The sequence below is a fragment of the Buteo buteo genome, chromosome 23, assembly GCF_964188355.1.
Source record: "Buteo buteo chromosome 23, bButBut1.hap1.1, whole genome shotgun sequence".
In the NCBI taxonomy this organism is placed as follows: domain Eukaryota; kingdom Metazoa; phylum Chordata; class Aves; order Accipitriformes; family Accipitridae; genus Buteo; species Buteo buteo.
Genome location: NC_134193.1, coordinates 802,617 through 810,647, shown reverse-complemented (window position 1 = coordinate 810,647; position 8,031 = coordinate 802,617).

Genomic DNA, 8,031 nt, shown 5'->3' with positions numbered 1-8,031 from the left:
CCAGGACCCCGAAAACGGGACCTTCATCATCCTTGAAAAACAAGCACCCAGCTTTTTGCCTGGATGCTTAAGGGGACCAGGAGTCTTTATTCAACGTTAAAATCGCACACACTGTGGCTTGCTCTGTGCTAATTGTTGCCACCACTGAGCCAGGGGTCACTTCTCCTCCTGTACAAACAGCCATTAAATGTCACCTGAGGAGTCCATAACAACCCAGCTGCCTGCTATTTAATGCAAAGCGTGTCCTGGTGTGCCAACTGGAGATTGATTCCACTTCCTTGCGTCAATATTTTAATTAGGACTGTGTTTTCAGGGTTAGGTAAATTTGAGAGGCGAGCAGTTGTGGCAGGGAGCTACATGTCTTTACTCAGGAGCTGCAGATCAGCCGGCATCAGCCCGGCGGGGGGGCACACACCTGTGGGATTTCCAGCCCACCACACCTGGGGCAAGGCATTGAAGGGCTGGGGCAGAGGGCGGTGGGCTCAGGATGTCTCCGCAGCTTGCGGTTAGCAAGCACCGGCCTCCCAGGAGAGTGAGCTGCCTGCGGCAGGGACCCTCCGTGAGTACGGCTGCCGGGGGAGCGGGGAGGGGAGTGGGGTTCCCACGGCCGGAGGGAGTCGGTGGCAATGCTTGGCCGCTGCCCGTGCCCTTGCTCCCGGCTCTGCAGCTCTCAGCCAGCGCCTCGCTTAGCTGCCTGCCAGCATGTTCACGCTTTAGCCAATGCTTAATGTTTAATCTAGCTGTACTCAGGCAGAGGTGCTGCCGCTGATAAATGTCTGTGTATGAGCCACCGGCAGTCCCTGCCGAGCTCCTACAGCCCTTCTGCGTCCCTGTTCCCAGCCCACGCAGGACTGTCGTGGCGCAGGCAGCGTTTGGCAACATCTGCCAAGGTCATAAACAGCTACTCCAGAAAACAAAAAATGCTTAAATAGGCCCCCAAAAGCCAGAAAATATATGAGGGTGACAAATGTTCTCGGAGAAGCCTGTGATGATACAGCAAGTACAAAAGGGGCTAATTATGCAAAAGAATCCCTTGATTCCTTAGCTCCTTAGGTAACCTTGGAAAGGGCAATGTGGTGGCTGGTTTGTGGTCTCTCCTCAGACATGCTGGTGTTGGGTCTGGGGATAGGTGCTCCCCTGTCCAAGCAACCGATGTAAGATGTTTTTCTGAATACAATGGCCTTGCTATTTCTTTGCCCAATTATTTGCTAATCAGTAGTAGATAAAAGTTCTGTATGTTGCAAAATGTATGAGAAATTGCTTTTGGATGGCCTTGCAGCTTCTGAAGAAGATAAGGACTTTAGCCCTCTTAGGTAACTTAGCTTAGAAGTATCCATATGGATTACCTCAAAATGTAAGCATAGATAATAGAAGCACTAATGAGCATTCTTCAGGGTAAGATGTACCAAACGTGCAGAATATCACACTGCGCAGAATCATCCAAGAAGGGTCAAGCAGCAGACAAGTGAGGAAGACTCCTGAAGACCACCAGAGAACTCCTGAAGACCACCAGAGACCTTGAGTACGCCTGCGTGAAGGACATTACATATGATAATGAGTTCCCGGAAAACTAATGAATATGTAAAACTTTTCTCAGAAATCTGATGAATATGTATATAGAACCTGTATATAAACTATGTAATTAACCTGACGAGGCGCACACAACAGGAGGAGAAATCCCCTGTGTGCGCAGCGCTGCAATAAAGGATACCTGCTTAACAGCCTTTTGACCATTGAGTCCTGATTTTGGCGTTTCACGGCATCACAATCAAACCGTGATCCCAAACTGGGGTCCAGCTGTGTGCAGCAGCGCATTGGGAAGCTGCCAAAGGCCTGGTCTAAAAGAGGCCCCAGGATCTCGGGGGACTGAGCCCCAATCCTCCCGGCAGACCGCTGCCCCAACTGCTCGCCCGTCCCGTCCCTGGCTTCGAGGTGCAGCAGAAGGCGCCTGTCAGCCCCGGCGCGGTCTGCCTGCCGCGCTGCGCAGGGCTCTGCTCTCTCTTGCTCTGCTGCACGCGTGACAGCTCGCCCTCGCTGCTGGAGGCGCATGCCAGGCTTCTCTCCTTTCTTTTTGGGGAACTTCTTGGTCTCTGCAACCATGCAGTTACAGCCTGATTTTCAGTAGTAATTGAGCACGGTGCATTCATACAGGGTGAAGTGTTTTGCTTGTGAATAGGTAATTTATAGACTGACAAAATAAAGCCATAGGCTATTAGCATAATGGTGCAAATAAAACATGGCATAGGGTTTTTACGAGGCTCCTCTTTGGCGTCCTGTCACCTAAATTACAAGAAAACTCCAAACACACAGACAGAAAACACACAATAAAAGTTATTAAGTGTTCAGAGCAGCATTGCGGGTCGGCGATGGCTTTGGATTTGTTTCAGGACTCCAGGCTGTAACGGGCTGGAGCGCAGCATGATTTTTGCATGGCTGTGTTGAAGAGGTGTCAGCCTGTTACAGGCCTGTTATCAGATCTGGGGTGCTCCCTCTCTGGTTGCCTTGTGCCTACAACTTAAATTTAGGATTTCACATGCACCTGTGATTTTTGTGTGTGTGTGTCCGGCTGCAGCAGGGTCGCTGCTTGACACAGGAGAGCACCTGCCCATGGGGCGAGGGGAGCCAGGGGACGGGAGCCTTGGGACGAGCCTGGGGGCTCGGGGTCCCCAGCCCGGCAGTGTCGGCATGGCATTTTGGGGGGCCGCAGGGCTCTTGCTCGATGGGCCAGCTGCGTGCCGAGGCTGGTGGCCTCTCTGCCGAGGGAGCTGCCGGCCAAAGCCGGTCCCGCAGGGTGCCCGGGCAGGATGGGTGCCTGCAGGGCCGGCGTGGGGTGCGTGGGAGGCAGATCCTGACAGCACTGCGCGCTGTGCCTCGCAGATAATGTCTCATGCAAATGCCCTCCCGAACGAGCTGCAGAGCTGGCTGATCTAATCGCAGGGATAAATAACACAAAGCGGGGAGAGAGAAGGGAGAAGCGGAGGCAAACAAAGGATGCGAGGGGCTGGAGAGCGCTGTAAGCACACGCGGGTTTCCAGGCTGCCTTGTGATCTGTACTGATGCCTGATCCTTTCCAGGGACTTACTAAGCTTTTTGCAGTCTGAGGCAATGAGTCACTTAATCTAAGATAATGTAGAGGGGGGAAAAAACCCCATGGGGGTGAGAAGGTGGGCCTGGGGGGGGCCAGCAGGAGAAGCAGGGCAGGAGCTGCAGTACCTGCATGGGACTTGCTCCAGCGCTTTGAGCCCCGCGTTTCCCAGGCTCTGCTGCAACTGATGCACTGAGAAAGAGCAAAGCAGAGGAGTCTGCTGTATGATATTGTACATGATAACTTCACAAAAATCACTTCCTCCCAGTGGGGAAGTAACACTGAAGGAGGAGAAAGGCGGAGGGGGGAAGGTTATAAGTTATCAGAGAAAACTGCTTTGAAGAAAAGTGTAAGTTTCCCCTCCAGAGGACTAAGAAGCATATTACATTATAACCTGATTAACACAGGCCTCCTTACAAATGCATCTGGAAATGGCTTTGAACTTTTGCATGGAGCATGATCAGCATACGCTGTGCAGCGGAGGGGGACAGGAGATCACGGAGCTGGCTGGCTGGGGAGTACTTAGGCAGGAATTTAATTCCTCCGAAGGGAAGTTTAAGGCATTTCTCTGAGATGAAGGTTTGTTATCTAGCCCTTTTCCTTTGCTCTCCAGAGCCAGGTAGTATTGTTGGGGTGTGGGAAGGGTGTACAGACACTGGTTCAAATACCCACCAGGTACCCCTTCTTTATTCTCTGTAACCTGTGTTTTGACTCAGATGTGTCTTCCAGAGAGACATCCTACTTGCCAGCTCCACACTACTTCCCTCCCTCCAGTTTGCTTCATTTGTTTTGAACACTTACCCCATGAAAGCTGGAGTGAGAAACTCGCATCATCACTTGACTGCAGGGGCTGGGACCTTGGAAAAAGGAAAGAACAAAACTGAGAACAGCATTTTAAAAATTGTTAGCACTGTGGTGAAGCTTGAAAAGCAGAACTTGGAGACTTTTGCCAGTTCTCCCCTTGCCCTTCCCTGCCACCGAGGAAGCTGTGTGCAGACGCTGCTCAGGGAAAGCCAAGAAGCCATCTGAGAAGGGCGAGCTGGGTCCCACAAAGCCTGTTAGATGGCTCAGGGAGTCAGGGATGCCAGCCTTGCTGCAAACAGGCGACAGCAGCAGCTCCTCGGACTTCTGCATGGCGTGGGATTGGGCAGCCCCAGGGAAGCAGTCCCTCCCAGCAGACATGCCAGGGAGCCTGAGGGGTGAATCAGACATTTCTTGTGCCTAATGAAACTGCTCAAGCAGAGTAGTGTCAGCACATCAAGGGCTCTGCTGACCCTACAAACAGGCAGTGAGCATGCTTGGGTTATTATTACCTCTGTTATCACTTTGCTTTCCTGGTGCTCCTCCTATTTAAAACCCTGAATCAACATCAGACCGTTCATGCTATGCCAAGACACCCTGTGTGAGTCACTGGGCTCCTCCGGGCTGTCTGCTGCTGGCTTCCCTGCACGCAACCATACCTGCGGCTGTTGCTTTTCAAGCTCTCCCCTACGAGAGACCCAGGCAGCTGGTAACTAGCTGCTGCTTGGAAAATCGTTGTGTTTGATTAGTGAAGTTAGGCTGGAACTTTGCATCAGTATTGTTCTTGATCCAAAAAGTCCTGGTTGCCTTCAGGCTGGAGAAGGCTGTCTGGGACTCAGTCATGCAGGATGAAAAATAAAGAAAAGCCTGGGCTGCAGTCTCTCGTGAGATGTGCATTAGATAGAAACCGTTAATAAATGCCTGTGCTGCGCTGCTCAGAAAGACCATGCAGCAATACCATAGCTTACATATGCCGCCCTTCTTGCACATCTCCAAAAGTGGGAAGACATTAGGGCTGTAGATCCTGTAAAATTAGCGGCATGAGCCTCTGTCAGCCTGAATAGGTACAGTTAATCTTGCAGAAGTGACAGATTGTTGCCTTAACAGGTCAGATGGTAACTGTAAATCTCCGCAGAAGGACTTCCAGCACGGCTCCATCAGGGGCTCCAGCCTTGCTCAAAGCCCTGCAGGCTGCTGTGCGGGTTTGCTGAGACGCCCGGGCTCCGTGCAGGGACGGCAGCGGGGACATCGGCTCTGCCTTGCATGGCTGCACGGCCCAGCCACTGGAGTCTGGAGTGGGAGAGAGCGAGGTGGAAGCAGGAGCCCTGTGCATCTCTGACAGTAATGAAAGGATCTTTGAAGTGCTAAGGGGGGGAAAAAGAGGTCTTGCTTTCTTCTGTTTCAGAAGCTGTTAATGAGCTGTGGGGCTCTGCAGCCCTGGCACTGGGCTGTTCTGCAGAGCCAGGCTCCTCCAGTTGTTTAGAGAGGAAGAAGAAAACACCCTGGAAGTGCTAGAAGTCAAAAGTGTCTGGAAAAGCCCACCTGGGCCAGGGCTGCTGTCTTCAACAGCCATCCCCGTGCTGCCTGCGAGCTGCCTGCACCCGCATCCCTGCCTCTTGGGGACAGGGCTCCTCACCCAGCATTCCTGATGGGAGTACACCGGGACGGGGTCTCGGCTCCCGACCGCCCCGTCCCACCGGAGCCAGTGTGTGCCCGTGCTGCTCCCCGACCCGGATGGGAGATGCGGCGCTTGCCTCCAGCAGGTGCCTGCCTGCAGCGGGCAGCTGCCTGCAACAGCCGCGTGGGCACGGGTCGGTGTCGGAGCCTCCTGATCTCCACAGGGCACATCAGGTCACGCAAGGAGAGCAGGCTACATGGGCAGCCCTGGAAAGGCACAGAGTTTCCATTTGTAATTTTAACCATTAAAAGTAGTGTTTTTCCTCAAATACAGTCTTACAAGTTATTCATTTTAATTTGCTGCATCCTTGAAGGTGAATTTAATACCATTCATACATTTTCATTTATAAATTTGTCAGTAATAAGAGTGTTGGCACATGGGAGAAAGTAACTGCATAATTGCAACTTACACGCTTGTCTTACTGAAAAACTGCTAGCTCAGGCATCGTCCGCGCCTGTGCGTCATGCATGAAATTGCAAATAGAATTTAATTTGCCCTTGTATCCTGTAGGATCAGCTTAAAATGATTAATGCAGGGGAGAATGTTGTCAAGATTTTATTCATGACAATCTCGGAGGACTGCAGTGCAAAGCCATCATGTATAACATGATAATGTGTAATATGGAGCTTTCTGAACTGCTTTCTTATGGCAAACAATCGTATTTCTGCTCTTTAATTCCAGTGCTGAGACAAGCGGGATTCATCCCTCGCATGTTGCCGCAATCTCATGGATAGCTGGAAATGTAATTTGTTCAAATTTAGAACGTTTAGGGCTGGTGTCTGGAGCAGCGCTGGAGCAGGTAGCACCCAGGAACCAGAGGTGTGACCTGCGGGACGGTGGCGTCACCCGCTCCCACGCCAGCCGAGGACAGGCCAGGCTCTGAGACGGGGACAGTCCCCAATTTTAGACTTTATATTTTGCTCAGATAAGGTGTCGAGAACATGCGTGGTTTTCCTTTTCCCCACACATTGCTTGGGGAAAATCCAGCTCCCGGGCAGCGAAACAAGCACCCCAGCAGCGTGGCTGCTCCCACGGAGCTGGGGTCAGGCAGAGCTGCCCGCGGGGACAGGGTCCCACTGAGGACCCTCTGCCTGCGCCCGGCCGGGGGGGCTGCCCCCGCAGGGTCCCCCCTCAGCAGAGCCTGCAGCAGCCGGGCTGCCTGTGCCCATCCCCGGGGTGCCTGGGCTCATCCCGGGGGGCCGTGGCTGCTGGCAGAGGGGTGGGCACCGTGCCTCCTGCGAACCGTGTCCTGGCGAGGCGGCTTGTCGGTGCTGCAGATGGTTCGAAGGCAAAAGCAAGCGGCCGGAGCTCTTAACGAGGGTGTAATTAGGAGGCTCAGTCCTCAGTGAGCACAGCTGTCAGCTTCTCTAACCTTCCCCTTCCCTCCACTGGCTGCAGAAACAGCGTTTGGCCAAACCCCAGGTCATCCTCGGCACTAAACCGCCGTCGGTGAGGGATTGGGGACGCAGGGCAGTACGCCGTGGGAGCAGACACAGACTTCACCCGCTCGCGGTCTCACGGCACGGCCTCACCGCAGAGCCGGCAGCGGCTCCTGGCCGAGGGGCAGGTAGGAAGATTTCTGCAGCGGCAGCTTGTCTGGCGCTGCAGAAGCGCAGGGAGGTGGAGCGGGAAAAATACTGGCAAAAACCAGTTAAATGGGAAAGGGCAGCCGAGGCGGAACTGCAGGACTGGAAAAATGGCTATGGAGCTGAGGCTCAGGAAAGCAGGGGGGAGCGGGGAGCGATGAGCAGTGCCCGGCAGCCCAGGCACATCTTCTGTACATCAGGCCCCGGTCTCTACCTGGGTCCGTGAAATGCTCCCTGAAGGGGCATCGCCACACTGTACCTGGAGGGGAGAGCTGATGGGATGCGGGGGGGGAGATGGGACTGGACAAACCCCAACTTGTAACTCTCTGCAAGGGCAACTCTGTCAGTGCGTCATCTTCTGCTGCTCCGGGCTGATTTGTCCCAGCATGTTCATCGTTTGAAAGACTACAAGTTTTTCAAAAAGGCCTCTGAAGAGGGATGCGTTCTTCCACTGAAACTTCTCCTTCCACTGCTGAGGAGTAGCCAGTAAGAAAAATACCTTTCTGCTCTGTTGCCACTGGGCTAATTGGCTTAACATGGTGAGAGTAATTATTGGATTGTTCTCTTTTAAAAATCATTTTAGTGATGGGTTTGTGAGGAGGTTATGGCTTAGAAACTGTTCTAATCAGAACAGTAATTGAGGAATGAAATATGGGTTGTGATTATGTTATTGAAATGGATTGTCTGGTAATTATATTAATACAACAGAATTACTGTAGATCCCGTGTAAACTGCAGTCGAGAGCGTTCCTGTCTCAGAGGAGTATTCCCTCCTGCCTCAGAGTTAATCACTGCATTATTCAAATGAGAAATGTCTCTCCCAGTCCTCTGAGTGAGAGACAAATGTCCTTTTTCCTTGGACCAAAATCCATTTTTACCTTT